This window comes from Oncorhynchus clarkii, chromosome 16, assembly GCF_045791955.1.
Source record: "Oncorhynchus clarkii lewisi isolate Uvic-CL-2024 chromosome 16, UVic_Ocla_1.0, whole genome shotgun sequence".
Lineage (NCBI taxonomy): Eukaryota > Metazoa > Chordata > Actinopteri > Salmoniformes > Salmonidae > Oncorhynchus > Oncorhynchus clarkii.
The window spans coordinates 65819434-65839812 of record NC_092162.1 but is presented as its reverse complement, the minus strand read 5'-3'; the positions used below and the strand labels follow the sequence as shown (position 1 = coordinate 65839812).

At 44.2% G+C, this 20379-nt stretch overlaps 1 protein-coding gene across 2 annotated transcripts in view; it reads left to right on the top strand.

Annotated features, from left to right (window-relative positions):
- LOC139368934 (rho GTPase-activating protein 39-like) overlaps positions 1–20379 on the top strand; it is a 155581-nt gene that overhangs the window by 90256 nt on the left and 44946 nt on the right. Inside the window, exon 1 of one of the 2 annotated variants that reach the window (XM_071108437.1) lies at positions 13738–13997. The exons of the other annotated variant lie outside the window; for it this stretch is intronic. The gene's annotated coding sequence lies outside the window, so the exon portion shown is untranslated. Of the gene's footprint in view, positions 1–13737; positions 13998–20379 lie in introns of those variants that run through there. 2 annotated transcript variants of the gene reach the window in all.

Sequence of the window (20379 nt, the reverse complement as noted above, 5' to 3'; positions counted from 1 at the left end):
ATGAGAATATACTGGAATACTGGAATATACTCTATACTCAATATCAATCTGTTTACGCAAGAGTTGGGTATATTCTTTCTCCCACTCTCTCTCTCTCTCCCTCTCACTCACTCTAATTCAATTGGCTTTCTCTCGCTCTCACTCTCAGCACCAAGTCCAGTTCCACCCTGTTCTAAAGCTCATGCCTGTCATTGGGCTCTGTTTTCAGAGATGTAAAGTTTTGAGTGAGAAGCGCTCCACTATGGAAGCCCGGACCGACTGTGTCAGGATGAATAACCGTGAACTCCCCCGGGAGGATGAGGACAGCTGAAGAGGGGGCAAGCATAGAGAGAGGGAGAAGATGAGTGAAAAAAGCCCTGAGAAAAGGAGTGTGAATTTTCCCCGGTGTTAGTGGCTGGGCAGTGGGGACACTGTATGCTTTTGTCTGCAGGCAGTGCTGAGCCAAACAGGATTAGAGGAGGAGAGGAGGCTCTAGCGACAGAACAAAGCAGCCCACAAGGCACGTGATCTGGGCCTGGCTGGTGCTGTAGCCCTTCCCTCTGGTTCTGCACCACCATCCAGAGAGACACACTGTAGGCCTCTTCGTCCCATACTACCAACTACCATCCAGACAGAACGGTTTCATTCATTTCATTTTGTATTATAAGCCTCCCCTTCCTAATGAATGGCATTATGGTCCCTCATTAACTCACAGACATCCCTATGCGCTCACTCCTCCCTCCCTCCCTCACTCACTCACTCACTCACTCACTCACTCACTCACTCACTCACTCACTCACTCCCACCCTCCCTCCCTCCCACCCACCCTCCCTCCCTCCCTCCCTCCCTCCAGCTGCTGGCTAGCTCTGCTCAATAAGATCCTATAGAATAGCCCAGAGTAGACCTCAATCACTTTCCATATGGCTGCTCTCCTCATCTACCAAGTAGTAATGAGGTACAGATGGAAACTGCCTTGTGGCTTGCCACTGCCCACTGGCCCGACGACTGGCTGGTGACTAGCCACTGCCCACTGGCCACTGGCCTGACTACTGGCTGGAGGCTAGCCACTGCCCACTGGCCTGACGACTGGTAGGTGGCTAGCCACTGCCCACTGGCCTGACGACTGGCTGGAGGCTAGCCACTGCCCACTGGCCCGACTACTGGCTGGTGACTAGCCACTGCCCACTGGCCTGACGACTGGCTGGTGGCTAGCCATTACCCCTGGCCTGACGACTGGCTGGAGGCTAGCCACTGCCCACTGGCCTGACGACTGGTAGGTGGCTAGCCCCTGCCCACTGGCCTGACGACTCTCTGGTGGCTAGCCACTGCCCACTGGCCTGACGACTGGCTGGAGGCTAGCCACTGCCCACTGGCCCGACTACTGGCTGGTGACAAGCCACTGCCCACTGGCCTGACGACTGGCTGGTGGCTAGCCACTGCCCACTGGCCTGACGACTGGCTGGAGGCTAGCCACTGCCCACTGGCCTGACGACTGGCAGGTGGCTAGCCACTGCCCAATGCCCACTGGCCCGACTACTGGCTGGTGGCTAGCCACTGGCCTGACGACTGGCTGGGTGAGGCACTTCCCTCCCTGTGATGAGCAAACTGTTCGGGACTCCAGTCCCATCTCACTCAACACACACACCTCACCTGTGTGACCACCAACTGACAGACAAGGGTGCAGCCCACACACACAAAGACACACACACAAACACACAAACACACACAAACACAGACCGGTTGGTTTGGTTCCTCAGCCCTGACAATAAATAATAACTTCATAGCGCCAGGGTTTCCCTCTGACTGTGTAATAGCTGTAATCAAGGCTGAAATGAGCATGGCCTGCTGACACTTCCACACATCTGAAAGGAGGTGGTGTAGCTGTGCAGCTGTTCATCTGAGGCCATGGCATGGCAGACGTGTGCTTGTTGACTGGGGGCGCTCCACTGCATGGTCCTTACTATCAAAGCCTGCCAGAATGATGGCGTTCCTAATGCATTTTCCCCTTTGTGGTGAAACACAGAGGTCGTATTCTGTACTGTCGCTCTGTCTATTTACTCTACTCACTCACCAGAGTTACATGACTCTGAATGTCTGTTTGTTCACGTGTAATGGCTGTGGATGTACTCTACCTATCCAATACAGTACGGCACATTCTGCCATATTCCTTATTCCTTCCTTATGGACCCTTGACTGAGGGTCCAGACAGATGGATGGTGTGTGTGTCCTCTGTTCCCTAATCAAATCACTGTGATAGCACTGTGATAGCACCCCCCCCCCCAGACCTTACAAGTCTGGACACATGAGCTCGTCCCAGGACAGCCCACCCCAAAGAGGAGCAATGTTTCCACAACACCCCCCCCCTCCCTGATCACAATGCATCTTTTAATCGTCTACACTTGTCTAAAAATGTGGTCACAATCAGAATGTGGACAAGATCAGGACAAAGGCAGCATGTTAGAACCAGGTCTAAACAGGGCTTATGTCTGTGAGTAGTTCTGACCCTCTAGGCAGGAGGAGTTGAGTAAACAGAACAGAAGTCTGTGGAACCAGTTATATAATAGTCATTTGTTGAGTGTTTGGCCATGGTCATGAAAGACACTACATCCATATGTATGTGTATACAGTGTGTATGTATTTATTTGCGTTCCCCAATGTAAACTCTCCGTCAGTAGAGGCGATTCAGACTTTTTTTCCCCTGTGCTTCTCTCCGATGTGAACGCTGTGTTGGTATTTCCTGTTTTCACTATGGAGAGATGCCCTTTGAACTCTCCAACAGGCGCTCCCCCAGGACACCCCCACTCTCGACATTCAGGGCCCCACCCCTTTTTCCCAACATCCCTCAGAGAAACAACAACACAAATCCACTCATGGATGTTTGTTTTTAATCAATATCCCAAATGTCATTTGTATTTTCGCAAACATTTGTCTCTGACTGCCATAAGGTATTACAGTCAAATGCTTGTCCACATGGTAGCACCCTACACAACAGGCAGGCACTTAAACACACACCGCCTGAGCAACTGACACAACATTGTGTTGTTATCTATTGACCAAGGCCTTCAAAGTGTCAATGTGAGAGAGACAGAAGATAGAGAGAGAGAGAGAAGGAGGAGCAGGATAGACGGAGGAGGAGGATAGAGGTATGACAGACCACATATTCACCTTGCACGCCCTAATTGACAAACAAACAAACCAAAACAGTCTTCTCATGCTTTGTTGATTTCAAAAAGCTTTTAACTCAATTTGGCATGAGGGTCCGCTATAAGAAATTGATGGAAGGCGGTGTTGGGGGGGGAAATACAAATTCCATACAGACACCGTTGCCCTAGAGCACACAAAAAACGATACATACCTCAGCCTAAACATCAGCGCCACAGGTAACTTCCAGAAAGCTGTGAACGATCTGAGAGACAAGCCAAGAAGGACCTTCTATGCCATCAAAAGGAACATAAATTTCAACATACCAATTAGGATTTGGCTAAAAATATTTGAATCAGTTATAGAACCCATTGCCCTTTATGGTTGTGAGGTCTGGAGTCCGCTCACCAACCAATAATTCACAAAATGGGACAAACACCAAGTTGAGATGCTGCATGCAGAAATCAGCAAAAAATATTCTCTGTAAAACGTATAACACCAAATAATTCATTCAGAGCAGAATTAGGCCGAAAAGAGACGTTAAAATCTACAACCACCTAAAAGGAAGTGAATCCCAAACCTTCCATAACAAAGCCATCACCTACAGAGAGATGAACCTGGAGAAGAATCCCCTAAGCAAGCTGGTCCTGGGGCTCTGTTCACAAACACAAACAGACCCCACATAGCCCCAGGACAGCAACAGCAACACAATTAGACTCAACCAAATCATGAGAAAGCAAAAAAATATCTACTTGACACATTGGAAAGAATTTACCAAAAAACATAGCAAACTGGAATGCTATTTGGCCCTAAACAGAGAGTACACAGTGGCAGAATACCTGACCACTGTGACTGACCATAAAATTGTCAGACTCCAGTCACCCAAGTTATAGGCTGTTTTCTCTGCTACCGCACGGCAAGCGGTACCAGAGCGCCAAGTCTGGGACCAAAAGGCTCCTCAACAGCTTCTACCCCCCAAACCATAAGACTGCTGAACAATTCATAAAATCGCCACCGGACAATTTACATTGACCCCCCCCCTTTTTGTACACTGCTGCTACTCGCTGTTGTTTGTTACCTATGCATAGTCACTTCACCCCCACCTACATGTACAGATTACCTCAACTAGCCTGTACCCCTGCACACTGACTCGGTACTAGTGCCCCCTGTATATAACCTCCACATTGACTCTGTACCGGTACCCCCTGTATATAGCCTCCACATTGACTCTGTACCGGTACCCCCTGTATATAGCCTCCACATATACTCGGTACCGGTACCCCCTGTATATAGCCTCCACATATACTCGGTACCGGTACCCCCTGTATATAGCCTCCACATTGACTCTGTACCGGTACCCCCCTGTATATAGCCTCCACACTGACTCGGCACCGGTACCCCCTGTATATAGCCTCCACATATACTCGGTACCGGTACCCCCTGTATATAGCCTCCACATATACTCGGTACCGGTACCCCCTGTATATAGCCTCCACATATACTCGGTACCGGTACCCCCTGTATATAGCCTCCACATATACTCGGTACCGGTACCCCCTGTATATAGCCTCCACATATACTCGGTACCGGTACCCCCTGTATATAGTCTCCACATTGACTCTGTACCGGTACCCCCTGTATATAGTCTCCACATTGACTCTGTACCGGTACCCCCTGTATATAGCCTCCATATTGACACTGTACTGGTACCACCTGTATATAGCCTCCACATTGACACTGTACTGGTACCCCCTGTATATATCCTCCACATTGACACTGTACTGGTACCCCCTGTATATAGCCTCCACATTGACTCTGTACCGGTACCCCCTGTATATAGCCTCCACATTGACTCAGTACCGGTACCCCCTGTATATAGCCTCCACATTGACTCTGTACCGGTACCCCCTGTATATAACCTCCACATTGACTCTGTACCGGTACCCCCTGTATATAACCTCCACATATACTCTGTACTGGTACCCCCTGTATATAACCTCCACATATACTCTGTACTGGTACCCCCTGTATATAACCTCCACATTGACTCTGTACTGGTGCCCCCTGTATATAGCCTCATTATTGACTCTGTACTGGTGCCCCCTGTATATAACCTCCACATTGACTCTGTACCGGTACCCCCTGTATATAACCTCCACATATACTCTGTACCGGTACCCCCTGAATATAACCTCCACATATACTCTGTACTGGTGCCCCCTGTATATAGCCTCATTATTGTTGTTCTTATTGTGATACTTTTTATTATAACTTTGTATTTTAGTCTCCTTGGTAAATATTTTCTTCTTCTTGAACTGCACTGTTGGTTAAGGGCTTGTAAGTCAGCATTTCACAGTAAAGTCTACACTTGGTTAAGGGCTTGTAAGTCAGCACTTCACAGTAAAGTCTACACTGTTGGTTAAGGGCTTGTAAGTCAGCACTTCACAGTAAAGTCTACACTGTTGGTTAAGGGCTTGTAAGTCAGCACTTCACAGTAAAGTCTACACTGTTGGTTAAGGGCTTGTAAGTCAGCACTTCACAGTAAAGTCTACACTGTTGGTTAAGGGCTTGTAAGTCAGCACTTCACAGTAAAGTCTACACTGTTGGTTAAGGGCTTGGAAGTCAGCACTTCACAGTAAAGTCCACACTGTTGGTTAAGGGCTTGTAAGTCAGCATTTCACAGTAAAGTCTACACTGTTGGTTAAGGGCTTGTAAGTCAGCATTTCACAGTAAAGTCTACACTGTTGGTTAAGGGCTTGTAAGTCAGCACTTCACAGTAAAGTCTACACTGTTGGTTAAGGGCTTGTAAGTCAGCATTTCACAGTAAAGTCTACACTGTTGGTTAAGGGCTTGTAAGTCAGCATTTCACAGTAAAGTCTACACTGTTGGTTAAGGGCTTGTAAGTCAGCATTTCACAGTAAAGTCTACACTGTTGGTTAAGGGCTTGTAAGTCAGCATTTCACAGTAAAGTCTACACTTGTTGGTTAAGGGCTTGTAAGTCAGCATTTCACAGTAAAGTCTACACTGTTGGTTAAGGGCTTGTAAGTCAGCATTTCACAGTAAAGTCTACACTGTTGGTTAAGGGCTTGTAAGTCAGCACTTCACGGTAAAGTCTACACTGTTGGTTAAGGGCTTGTAAGAAAGCACTTCACAGTAAAGTCTACACTGTTGGTTAAGGGCTTGTAAGTCAGCATTTCACAGTAAAGTCTACACTGTTGGTTAAGGGCTTGTAAGTCAGCATTTCACAGTAAAGTCTACACTGTTGGTTAAGGGCTTGTAAGTCAGCATTTCACAGTAAAGTCTACACTGTTGGTTAAGGGCTTGTAAGTCAGCATTTCACAGTAAAGTCTACACTGTTGGTTAAGGGCTTGTAAGTCAGCACTTCACAGTAAAGTCTACACTGTTGGTTAAGGGCTTGTAAGTCAGCATTTCACAGTAAAGTCTACACTGTTGGTTAAGGGCTTGTAAGTCAGCATTTCACAGTAAAGTCTACACTGTTGGTTAAGGGCTTGTAAGTCAGCATTTCACAGTAAAGTCTACACTGTTGGTTAAGGGCTTGTAAGTCAGCATTTCACAGTAAAGTCTACACTGTTGGTTAAGGGCTTGTAAGTCAGCATTTCACAGTAAAGTCTACACTGTTGGTTAAGGGCTTGTAAGTCAGCACTTCACAGTAAAGTCTACACTGTTGGTTAAGGGCTTGTAAGTCAGCATTTCACAGTAAAGTCTACACTGTTGGTTAAGTGCTTGTAAGTCAGCACTTCACAGTAAAGTCTACACTGTTGGTTAAGGGCTTGTAAGTCAGCATTTCACAGTAAAGTCTACACTGTTGGTTAAGGGCTTGTAAGTCAGCATTTCACAGTAAAGTCTACACTGTTGGTTAAGGGCTTGTAAGTCAGCATTTCACAGTAAAGTCTACACTGTTGGTTAAGGGCTCGTAAGTCAGCATTTCACGGTAAAGTCTACACTGTTGGTTAAGGGCTTGTAAGTCAGCACTTCACAGTAAAGTCTACACTGTTGGTTAAGGGCTTGTAAGTCAGCATTTCACAGTAAAGTCTACACTGTTGGTTAAGGGCTTGTAAGTCAGCATTTCACAGTAAAGTCTACACTGTTGGTTAAGGGCTTGTAAGTCAGCATTTCACAGTAAAGTCTACACTGTTGGTTAAGGGCTTGTAAGTCAGCATTTCACAGTAAAGTCTACACTGTTGGTTAAGGGCTTGTAAGTCAGCATTTCACAGTAAAGTCTACACTTGTTGTATTCGGTGCATGTGGCAAATAAAGTTTGATTTGATTTGACCAAAAATTACGGAAAGCTTTGAATATGTACAGACTCAGTCAGCATAGCCTTGCTATTGAGAGAGGCCGTTGTAGGCAGACCTGGCTCTCAAGAGAAGACAGGCTATGTGCTCACTGCCCACAAAATGAGGTGGAAACTGAGCTGCACTTCCTAACATCCTGCCCAATGTATGACCATATTAGAGAGACATTTTCCCTCAGATTATACAGACCCACAAAGAATTTGAAAACAAATCCAATTTGGATAAACTCCCATATCTATTGGGTGAAATACCACAGAGAGAGAGAGAGAGAGAGAGAGAGAATATACCCAACTCTTGCGTAAACAGATTGATATTACACAAGCTAGTATCGATCATAGCTACATGTCATTCTCACACCCAATACAAACATACTCATACCCACATGTACATCAACACAAAGGAAAACACACATAGATGCTGTCTAGGTCACCCGTTCTCCTGAGAGTGTGTAAGGGGATGTTAGACTGATAGAGAACAAGTGAAATTACGTTTTAACAGTTAAAAATGTAGAGAAGAGAAAACAGACCAGAGGCTGTTTTTTTTAAAGTGTGGAAGGATAAGTGCAGAACACGAAAGAAAGGGAGCGTGGAAATGGAGAGACGTTGAAAGATGAAGAGAAAAGTAATGAGAGAGAGTGGGGGGGGGGGGGGGTGAAGTAGAGTGAGGAAGACAAGGAGAGAAAGGAAAGGATGAGAGGAGAATGTTTGAGAGAATGTATGAATCTTTAAGAGCAGAGAGGTGAAGTACTAGAGTAAAGGTGTAGCTAGTGATAGAAGGTTTTCTATTCTAGCAAAGTACTTCAGTCTTTGTGAGAAGGTGAGAGATGTTGTGAGAGAGGTGGAGATGAGACTTAGTGAGAGAAAAGAACCGTTGAGAGCGGTGGAGACAGACAGAAACCGAGAGGGTACTGAAGGGTACTGAAGTACCCAATGTTGGAGAAGAGGGTATTGTGGTGGTGAGAGGATGATCCTTGAGAGGACAGAGAGAGTAGAGTAGGACTGTAGTAGTGGGAGAGGAGAGGAGAGGAGAGGAGAGGAGAGGAGAGGAGAGGAGAGGAGAGGAGAGGAGAGGAGAGGAGAGGAGAGGAGAGGAGAGGGTATGTTGGTCTTTTATTCAGATCCCCATTAGCTGTTGTGAAAGCAGAAACTACTCTTCCTGGGGTTCACACAAAACATATCAAAAGAGAACCATGGTTCTCTCCCAGAAGCTTGGCTGGTGCGTAAAATCCACAAATTCAGACAAACTAAAGGTGTTATAGGTTCGCACACAAAACATGAAGCATGATATAATACAGAACGTTAATAAACAAGAACAACTCAAGGACAAAACTACATCATTTAATAATGGCAAACTTAGCCTTTATATCAATACATACACACAAAATATCTCGGTCAAATAGGGGAGTGGCGTTGTGCCGTGAGGTGTTGCTTCATCTGTTTTTTTAAACCAGGTTTGTTGTTCATTTGAGCAAAATGAGATGGAAGTGAGTTCCATGCAATAAGGCTCTATATAATACTGTACACTTTGTTGAATTTGTTCTGGATTTGGGGACTGTGAAAAGACCCCTGGTGACATGTCTGGTGGGGTAAGTGTTTGTGTCAGAGCTGTGTGTAAGTTGACAATGAGAACAATTTGGAATTTTCAATACATTGTTTCTTATAAAAAGAAGTGATGCAGTCAGTCTCTCCTCAACTCTTAGCCAAGAGACACTGGCAGCATAGTATTTATATTAGCCCTCTGATTACAATGAAGAGCAAGACATGCAGCTTAACTTGGTCTTTCTTTGCAGCACTTGATCATGACTGAATAATAATCAAGGTAAGACAAGACTAGAGCCTGCCAGACTTGATTTCTGTAGTGTGGTGTCAAAAAAGCGTGTACATTTATTATGGAAAGACCACTCCCCGTCTTTACAACCATTGCATCTGTTTTGACCATGATAGTTTACACCAAGCAATTTAGTCTCCTCAACTTGTTCAACAGCTCTACATTCATTACCAGATTCAGCTGAGGTCTAGAGCTTAGGGAATGATTTCTTCCAAATACAATGCTCTTAGTTTTAGAGATGTTCAGGACCAGTTTATTATTGGCCACCCTTTCCAAAACTGACTGCAACTCCTTGTTAATGTTTTTTGTGTGACTGTAGAAGCTGTATTTGCTGACACTTATATGGTTGAATCAACAGCATACATGGACACACAGGTTTTGTTTAAAGCCAGTGGCAGGTCATTGGTAAAAATATAAAAGAGTAGAAGACCTAGAGAGCTGCCCTGTGGTACACCTGACACTACATGTTTGACATTAGAGAAGTTTCCATTAAAGAAACCCCTCTGAGTTCTATTCTATACACTACTTGACCAAAAGAATGTGGACACCTGTTAGTCGAACATCTCATTCCAAAATCATGGGCATCAATATGGAGTTGGTCCCCCATTTGCTGTAAAAGCAGCCTCCACTCTTCCTTCCACACCGATCTGGACAAAACATTTCTGTATGGATTCTCCTGGCATCCGCCAAACCCAGATTCACCCAAGTCATAGACTATTCTCTCTGCTACCGCACAGGATGCGATAACGGAACGCCAAATCTAGGTCCAAAAGGCTCCATAACAGCTTCTACCCCCAAGTCATAAGACTGCTGAACAATTAATCAAATGGCCACCCGGACTATTTACATTGACCCCCCCCCCCCCACCCCCCTTTGTTTTTACACGGCTGCTTGTCACGCCCTGGCCATAGAGAGGTTTATATTCTCTATTTTGGTTAGGCAAGGGTGTGACTCGGTTGGGCATTCTAGTTTCTTTATTTCTATCTTTTCTATTTCTTTGTTTTTGGCCGAGTGTGGTTCCCAATCAGAGGCAGCTGTCTATCGTTGTATCTGATTGGGAATCATCCTTAGGTAGCCCTTTTTCCCCTCTTTCATTCTGCACTAGTTGTTATTTTTGCCCTGCAGAACGTCACGTTCCTATTTTGTTTTGTTGTTGTCGGTGTTCAGTTAATAAATAAATAGAATGAACGCGTACCACGCTGCGCTTTGGTCCACTTCTTCCTATGACGATCGTGACACTGCTACTGTTTACTATCTATGCATAGTCACTTTACCCCTATCTACATGTACAAATTACCTCGACTATCCTGTATATAGCCTTGTTGTTATTTTATTGTTTCTTTTTATTTCATTTTTTACTTTAGTTTATTCAGTAAATATTTTCTTAACTCTATTTCTTGAGCTGCACTGTTGGTTAATGGCTTGTAAGTAAGTAAGTAAGTAAGTAAGTAAGTATAAGTAATTTTACAGTAACCTGTTTTATTTGACACGTAAAATCAAATCAAATTTGATTTGAGATTAAAGATATGACTGATAGGTGTCTGCTACCATCCTTTCCATCTAAATTGTCAATGCCAGGAGGTTTGTCATTCGGATTACAATCATTTTACCACCTCCCCCACACTAACTTTACAACATTCAAACTTACAATGCTTTTCTTTCATTATTTATGCATGAATACAATGGCTCACTGTTCATTGTTGGCATTTCCTGCCTAAGTGTGCCCACTTTGCCAATGAAATAATAATTGAAATAATTGGCAACATCGAATGTTTTTGTGATGAATAAACCATCTGATTCCTTGAAAGATGGAGTTGAGTTTGTCTTTCTGATCATCATTTAATTTAATATACTCAAAAATGTATATATAATTGATCTTGGCTTCATAATAATACAATTTCTTATTTTTGTTGAGTCAGATGTGCAGCCAGACCTATTAGCCACTCCTCCTCCCCCCCCCATCTCTTTTTTTATCATGGGATATAAGCATTGGGTTGTTATTTTACCTGAAATGCACAAGGTCCTCTAGTCTAACAATTAATCTACTGATAAAACCAAGTTTGTTTCTAGTAATCTCTCCTCCTTCAGGCATCTTCTTCTTCTTCAGAATGTATTTGGCGGTTGGCAACCGACTTTAAGGTGCATTACCACCCCTAACTGGACTGGAGTGTGGACCTCCGTTCATTTTTCAATCACCCACATGGGTATATGCTCCTAAAAACCAATGAGGAGAATGGAGAGGCTGGACTTGCAGCGCGTCAAGCGTCAGAAATAGAACCAAGTTATATTTGTGTGTGTCAAGAATGGAACTGTGGGAAGCATTGAAGTCAATGTGGGCCAGCATCCCTGTGGAACACTTTCGACACCCTGTAGACTCCATACCCCAACAAATTCAGGTTGTTCTGAGGTCAAAAGGGAAGGTGCAACTCAGTATTAGAAAGGTGTTTCTAATGTTGGTATAGTCAGTGGGATGGTACAGTGCCTTGCAAAAGTATTTCCTATTTTGTTGCATTATAATTTAATTTAAATGTATTTTTATTTGGATTTCATGTAACGAACATACACAAAATAGTCCAAATTGGTGAATTGAAATGAAAAAAATTACTTGTTTCAAAGAATTATACAAAATAAAAAATGGAAAAGTGGTGAGTGCATATGTATTCACCCCCTTTGCTATGAAGCCCCTAAATGAGATCTGGTGCAACCAATTACCTTCAGAAGTCACATAATTAATTAAATAAAGTCCACCTGTGTGCAATCTAAGTGTCACATGATCTGTCACATGATCTCAGTATATATACACCTGTTCTGAAAGGCCCCAGAGTCTGCAACACCACTAAGCAAGAGGAACCACCAAGCAAGGAGCAGCATGAAGACCAAAGAGCTCTCCAAACAGGTCAAGGACAACGTTGTGGAGAAGTACAGATCAGGGTTGGGTTATAAGAAAATATCCAAAACGTTGAACATCCCACGGAGCACCCATAAATTCATTATTTCTGAAGAATATGGCACCACAACAAACCTGCCAAGAGAGGGTCGCCCACCAAAACTCACGGACCAGGCAAAGAGGGCGTTAATCAGAGAGGCAACAAAGAGACCAAAGATAACCCTGAAGGAGCTGCAAAGCTTCACAGCGGAGATTGGAGTATCTGTCCATAGGACCACTTTAAGCTGTACACTCCACAGAGCTGGGCTTGGAAGAGTGGCCAGAAAAAAATAAGCAAACATGTTTGGTGTTTCCCAAACATATGGAAGAAAGTACTCTGGTCAGATGAGACTAAAATTGAGCTTTTTGGCCATCAAGGAAATGCTATGTCTGGCGCAAACCCAACACCTCTCATCACCCCGAGAACTCGATCCCCACAGTGAAGCATGGTGGTGGCAGTATCATGCTGTGGGGATGGTTTTCATTAGCAGGGACTGGGAAACTGGTCAGAATTGAAGGAATGATGGATGGCGCTAAATACAGGGACATTCTTGAGGGAAACCTGTTTCAGTCTTCCAGAGATTTGAGACTGGGACCGAGGTTCACCTTCCAGCAGGACAATGACCCTAAGCATACTGCTAAAGCAAAACTCGAGTGGTTTAAGGGGAAACATTTAAATGTCTTGGAATGGCCTAGTCAAAGCCCAAACCTCAATCAAATTGAGAATCTGTGGTACGACTTAAAGATTGCTGTACACCAGCGGAACCCATCCAACTTGAAGGAGCTGGAGCAGTTTTGCCTTGAAGAATGGGCAAAACTCCCAGTGGTTAGATGTGCCAAACTTATAGAGACATACCCCAAGAGACTTGCAGCTAATTGCTGCAAAAGGTGTCTCCACAAAGTATTGACTTTGAGGGGGTGAATAGTTATGCACGCTCAAGTTCTGTTTTTTTTGTCTTATTTCTTGTTTGTTTCAACACTAAAAAATATTTTGCATCTTCAAAGTGTTAGGCATGTTGGGTAAATCAAATGATACAAACCTCCCAAAAATCAATTTTAGTTCCTGGTTGTAAGGCTACAAAATAGGAAAAATGCCAAGGGGGGTGAATACTTTCACTAGCCAACTCTCAACACCTCCCCCATAAGCATTCCTGTCTTTTCTATAGATGTTATATCCTTGTATTGCTACTGCTGTATCATCAAAGGAATTATCTAAGTAGTCTCAGAAATGGCTAATATATTAATGTTATCTGATGTTAGCAAGTTATTGATTTAATTAAACTTATTTCTAAGGCTACATATATTAATATGGGCTACTCACATGCTGAGATTCTATCAGAGAGGAGAGAGGCTGAGCTGGAACAGATCACATACCAGCTACTGTAACACTAGGGAAGGAGAAGGGCTACAGCACCGGCCCCCGCCTTTCTTTCCTCCTCTCTCTCTCTCTCTCTCTGTCTCTGTCTCTGTCTCTCTCTCTGTCTCTCTCTCTCTCTCTCTCTCTCTCTCTCTCTCCTTTGTTTTTCTTGCTCCCCTCTCAGTAACTCCACAGTTAAATTCAGACTCTGGTGGCAGGCTACAATTAAGAGTCTGTGAAGAGCTCTGGAGTCTTGACTCTTGTGTTTTCACTGAAGACACTCACAGCGGTACACAAGACATCCATCATCCTTCTGAGACGTGCCTGGCACAGGTTGTTTGTTTTCTTTTGGTTTTGAAGAGGAGGGGTTGTAGCAGCGTTCACACGGGGACTGAAGGAACCCCCGCCGTTACAACGCTGTCCCGCGCCAACACAGGGACACAGGGAGGGGGTAAGTTACCTTCTGATCTTTTTTAGGGGACAAAGACCCCCCTCCACCCCCCCAGTACGCATCTTTACTCAGGCAATGCTGAATGTAAGTGCTTTGACCTAAATGAGCATGATATGCTGATAAGCTGTATGGTGTTGTCCTCTACTTAACAGAGGCTATATGGTGTTGTCCTCTACTTAACAGAGGCTATATGGTGTTGTCCTGTACTTATCAGAGCCTGTATGTTGTTGTCCTCTACTTATCAGAGCCTGTATGTTGTTGTTCTCTACTTATCATAGGCTATATGGTGTTGTCCTCTACTTATCATAGGCTATATGGTGTTGTCCTCTACTTATCATAGGCTATATGGTGTTGTCCTCTACTTATCATAGGCTATATGGTGTTGTCCTCTACTTATCAGAGCCTGTATGGTGTTGTCCTGTACTTATCAGAGCCTGTATGGTGTTGTCCTCTACTTATCAGAGGCTGTATGGTGTTGTCCTCTACTTATCAGAGCCTGTATGGTGTTGTCCTCTACTTATCAGAGCCTGTATGGTGTTGTCCTCTACTTATCAGAGCCTGTATGGTGTTGTCCTCTACTTATCAGAGCCTGTATGGTGGTGTCCTCTACTTATCAGAGCCTGTATGGTGGTGTCCTCTCCTTATCAGAGCCTGTATGGTGGTGTCCTCTACTTATCAGAAGCTATATGGTGTCCACCTACTTATCAGAAGCTATATGGTGGTGTCCTCTACTTATCAGAGCCTGTATGGTGGTGTCCTCTCCTTATCAGAGCCTGTATGGTGGTGTCCTCTACTTATCAGAAGCTATATGGTGTCCTCTACTTATCAGAGCCTGTATGGTGGTGTCCTCTACTTATCAGAGCCTGTATGGTGGTGTCCTCTCCTTATCAGAGCCTGTATGGTGGTTTCCTCTACTTATCAGAAGCTATATGGTGTCCACCTACTTATCAGAAGCTATATGGTGTCCACCTACTTATCAGAAGCTATATGGTGTCCTCTACTTATCAGAAGCTATATGGTGTCCACCTACTTATCAGAAGCTATATGGTGTCCACCTACTTATCAGAAGCTATATGGTGTCCACCTACTTATCAGAAGCTATATGGTGTCCACCTACTTATCAGAAGCTATACGGTGTCCTCTACTTATCAGAGCCTGTATGGTGGTGTCCTCTACTTATCAGAGCCTGTATGGTGGTGTCCTCTCCTTATCAGAGCCTGTATGGTGGTGTCCTCTACTTATCAGAAGCTATATGGTGGTGTCCTCTACTTATCAGAAGCTATATGGTGGTGTCCTCTACTTATCAGAAGCTATGTGGTGTCCTCTACTTATCAGAAGCTATATGGTGGTGTCCTCTACTTATCAGAAGCTATATGGTGTCCTCTACTTATCAGAAGCTATATGGTGTCCACCTACTTATCAGAAGCTATATGGTGTCCTCTACTTATCAGAAGCTATATGGTGGTGTCCTCTACTTATCAGAAGCTATATGGTGGTGTCCTCTACTTATCAGAAGCTATATGGTGTCCTCTACTTATCAGAGCCTGTATGGTGGTGTCCTCTACTTATCAGAGCCTGTATGGTGGTGTCCTCTACTTATCAGAAGCTATATGGTGTCCTCTACTTATCAGAGCCTGTATGGTGGTGTCCTCTCCTTATCAGAGCCTGTATGGTGGTGTCCTCTACTTATCAGAAGCTATATGGTGTCCTCTACTTATCAGAAGCTATATGGTGTCCTCTACTTATCAGAAGCTATATGGTGTCCACCTACTTATCAGAAGCTATATGGTGTCCACCTACTTATCAGAAGCTATATGGTGTCCTCTACTTATCAGAAGCTATATGGTGTCCTCTACTTATCAGAAGCTATATGGTGTCCTCTACTTATCAGAAGCTATATGGTGTCCTCTACTTATCAGAAGCTATATGGTGTCCTCTACTTATCAGAAGCTATATGGTGTCCTCTACTTATCAGAAGCTATATGGTGTCCTCTACTTATCAGAAGCTATATGGTGTCCTCTACTTATCAGAAGCTATATGGTGTCCACTTACTTATCAGAAGCTATATGGTGGTGTCCTCTACTTATCAGAAGCTATATGGTGTCCTCTACTTATCAGAAGCTATATGGTGTCCTCTACTTATCAGAAGCTATATGGTGTCCTCTACTTATCAGAAGCTATATGTTGTCCTCTACTTATCAGAGCCTGTATGGTGGTGTCCTCTACTTATCAGAAGCTATATGGTGTCCACCTACTTATCAGAAGCTATATGGTGTCCTCTACTTATCAGAAGCTATATGGTGTCCTCTACTTATCAGAAGCTATATGGTGTCCTCTACTTATCAGAAGCTATATGGTGTCCACCTACTTATCAGAAGCTATATGGTGTCCTCTACTTATCAGAAGCTATATGGTGTCCTCTACTTATCAGAAGCTATATGGTGTCCTCTACTTATCAGAAGCTATATGGCATTGTTCTAAAAATGAGAACATGTTTACTGATGGGGGTAACAACTATTAGGCAGGATAATGTCTTACTTCCCACAGTGTTTCCTATGTCTCCTATGTCTTTCCCTCCCCACAGTGTTGCTTGTCTCCTATGTGTTTGCCTTCCCACAGTGTTGCTTGTCTCCTATGTGTTTGCCTTCCCACAGTGTTGCTTGTCTCCTATGTCTTTGCCTTCCCACAGTGTTGCTTGTCTCCTATGTCTTTGCCTTCCCACAGTGTTGCTTGTCTCCTATGTCTTTGCCTTCCCACAGTGTTGCTTGTCTCCTATGTCTTTGCCTTCCCACAGTGTTGCTTGTCTCCTATGTGTTTGCCTTCCCACAGTGTTGCTTGTCTCCTATGTGTTTGCCTTCCCACAGTGTTGCTTGTCTCCTATGTGTTTGCCTTCCCACAGTGTTGCTTGTCTCCTATGTCTTTGCCTTCCCACAGTGTTGCTTGTCTCCTATGTGTTTGCCTTCCCACAGTGTTGCTTGTCTCCTATGTCTTTGCCTTCCCACAGTGTTGCTTGTCTCCTATGTGTTTGCCTTCCCACAGTGTTGCTTGTCTCCTATGTGTTTGCCTATGTTGGATGGGTAATGGTGGGTTTCCTGGTGGAGAGGTGGAGGGGTGGATTCATTGAGGCTATGCTGTTTTTACAGTAACGTTTAGCTATAGTCTGAACAGTCTTTTGAAAGAAAGGGTCTGGTGTGAGGGGAGTTCAGTGCTGGTTAGATTAGCTTGTCGGGGAGATTATCCGGTTGCTTGTGGAGTGTGTAGGGCTGATCTGGGGTCTGAGGGAGGGTGAGTAGGCTGCACCAGTGAAGGACCAGAACACCCAGGGCATTGATGCAGGATTAGGGCCTGACATTCCACTGCCCTCTGAGGGAACATGGGAGGAAACACAGCCGTGTGTGTGTGTGTGTGTGTGTGTGTGTGTGTGTGTGTGTGTGTGTGTACCGTTGAAGACGGAAGTTTACATACACTTAGGTTGGAGTCATTAAAACTCGTTTTCAACCACTTAACAAACTATAGTTTGTTAAGTCGGTTAGGACATCAACTTTGTGTATGACACAAGTAGTTTTTCCAACAATTGTTTACAGTCAGATTATTTAATTTATAATCCACTGTATCACAATTCCAGTGGGTCAGAAGTTTAAATACACTAAGTTAACTGTGCCTTTAAACAGCTTGGAAAATTCCAGAAAATGATGTCATGGTTTTAGAAGCTTCTGATAGGCTAGGTGACATAATTTGAGTGAATTGAAGGTGTACCTGTGGGTGTATTTCAAGGCCTACCTTCAAACTCAGTGCATCTTTGCGTGACATCATGGGAAAATCAATAGAAATCAGCCAATACCTCAGAAAAATTGTAGACCTTCACAAGTCTGGTTCATCCTTGGAAGCAATTTCCAAACGCCTGAAAGTACCACGTTCATCTGTACAAACAATCGTACGCAAGTATAAACACAATGGGACCACGCAGCCGTCATACCACTCAGGAAGGAGACACGTTCTGTCTCCTAGAGATGAAAGTACTTTGGTGCGAAAAGTGTAAATCAATCCCAGAACAACAGCAAAGGACCTTGTGAAGATGCTGGAGGAAACGGGTACAAAAGTATCTATATCCACAGTAAAACGAGCCCTATATCAACATAACCTGAAAGGCCGCTCAGCAAGGAAGAAGCCACTGCTCCAAAACCGCCATAAAAAAGCCAGACTACGGTTTGCAACTGCAGATGGGGACAAAGATCATACTTTTTGAAGAAATGTCCTCTGGTCTGATGAAACAAAAATATAACTGTTTGGCCATGATGGCCGCCATTGTGTTTGGAGGAAAAAGGGGGAGGCTTGCAAGCTGAAGAACACCATTCCAACCGTGAAGCACGGGGGTGGCAACATCATGTTGTGGGGGTGCTTTGCTGCAGGAGGGACTGATGCACTTCCAAAAATAGATGGCATCATGAGGTTGGAAAATTATGTGGATATATTGAAGAAACATCTCAAGACATCAGTTTTCACAGGAAGGGAAAGTTTGGTCGCAAATGGGTCTTCCAAATGGACAATGACCCCAAGCATACTTCCAAAGTTGTGGCAAAATGGCGTAAGGACAACAAAGTCAAGATATTGGAGTTGCCATCGCAAAGCCCTGACCTCAATCCTATAGAAAATGTATGGGCAGAACTGAAAAAGCATGTGCGAGCAAGGAAGCCTGCAAACCTGACTCAGTTACACCAGCTCTGTCAGGAGGAATGGGTCAAAAATCACCCAACTTATTGTGGGAAGCTTGTGGGAGGCTACCCGACACGTTTGACTCAAGTTAAACAATTTAAAGGCAATGCTACCAAATACTAATTGAGTGTATGTAAACTTCTGACCCACTGGGAATGTGATGAAAGAAATAAAAGATGAAATAAATCATTCTCTCTACTATTATTCTGACATTTCACATTCTTAAAATAAAGTGGTCATTCTAACTGACCTAAGACAGGGAATTTTTACTAGGATTAAATGTCAGGAATTGTGAAAAAATGAGTTTAAATGTATTTGGCTAAGGTGTATGTAAACTTCAGATTTCAACTGTGTGTGTGTGTGTGTGTGTGTGTGTGTGTGTGTGTGTGTGTGTGTGTGTGTGTGTGTGTGTGTGTGTGTGTGTGTGTGTGTGTGTGTGTGTGTGTGTGTGTGTGTGTGTGTGTGTGTGTGTGTGTGTGTGTGGTTTTGACAGCTTCACTTGGCAGACTGTAATGTAGGAACAAACTTTTCCTGTTGTGTTTCCCCTACAAACATGGCCGTGATGTTCTGGAACATGAGTGTGTTCGTGTGGGTACTTCTGTTTGATAAGCTGAGTAAGGGTTTTGTTGAGAAAAGCGTTTTCATTGTGACAGTCTCTTTGAGTAATATTAATAGCTCGTAAGATTGAGTTTCTACGCCCTGATTATGTACTCACACTATGGCCATGTTTGTTGGAAACTTAACCAGCACAATCTCACAGTCGCACTGCGTCAAATCAGATCCATCTCAAGTTGTGTTGTAACCTACAGTCTCATACCTGTCTCACAGTTGTAACCTGTACAGTCTCATACCTGTCTCACAGTTGTAACCTGTACAGTCTCATATCTGTCTCACAGTTGTAACCTACAGTCTCATATCTGTCTCACAGTTGTAACCTACAGTCTCATACATGCCTCCCAGTTGTAACCTGTACAGTCTCATATCTGTCTCACAGTTGTAACCTACAGTCTCATACTTGTCTCACAGTTGTAACCTACAGTCTCATACCTGTCTCCCAGTTGTAACCTACAGTCTCATACATGCCTCCCAGTTGTAACCTGTACAGTCTCATATCTGTCTCACAGTTGTAACCTACAGTCTCATATCTGTCTCACAGTTGTAACCTACAGTCTCATACCTGCCTCCCAGTTGTAACCTACAGTCTCATACCTGCCTCCCAGTTGTAACCTACAGTCTCATACCTGCCTCCCAGTTGTAACCTACAGTCTCATACCTGCCTCCCAGTTGTAACCTACAGTCTCATACCTGCCTCCCAGTTGTAACCTACAGTCTCATACCTGCCTCCCAGTTGTAACCTACAGTCTCATACCTGCCTCCCAGTTGTAACCTACAGTCTCATACCTGCCTCCCAGTTGTAACCTACAGTCTCATACCTGTCTCACAGTTGTAACCTGTACAGTCTCATACCTGCCTCCCAGTTGTAACCTACAGTCTCATACCTGCCTCCCAGTTGTAACCTACAGTCTCATACCGGCCTCCCAGTTGTAACCTACAGTCTCATACCTGCCTCCCAGTTGTAACCTACAGTCTCATACCTGCCTCCCAGTTGTAACTTGTACAGTCTCATACCTGCCTCCCAGTTGTAACCTACAGTCTCATACCTGTCTC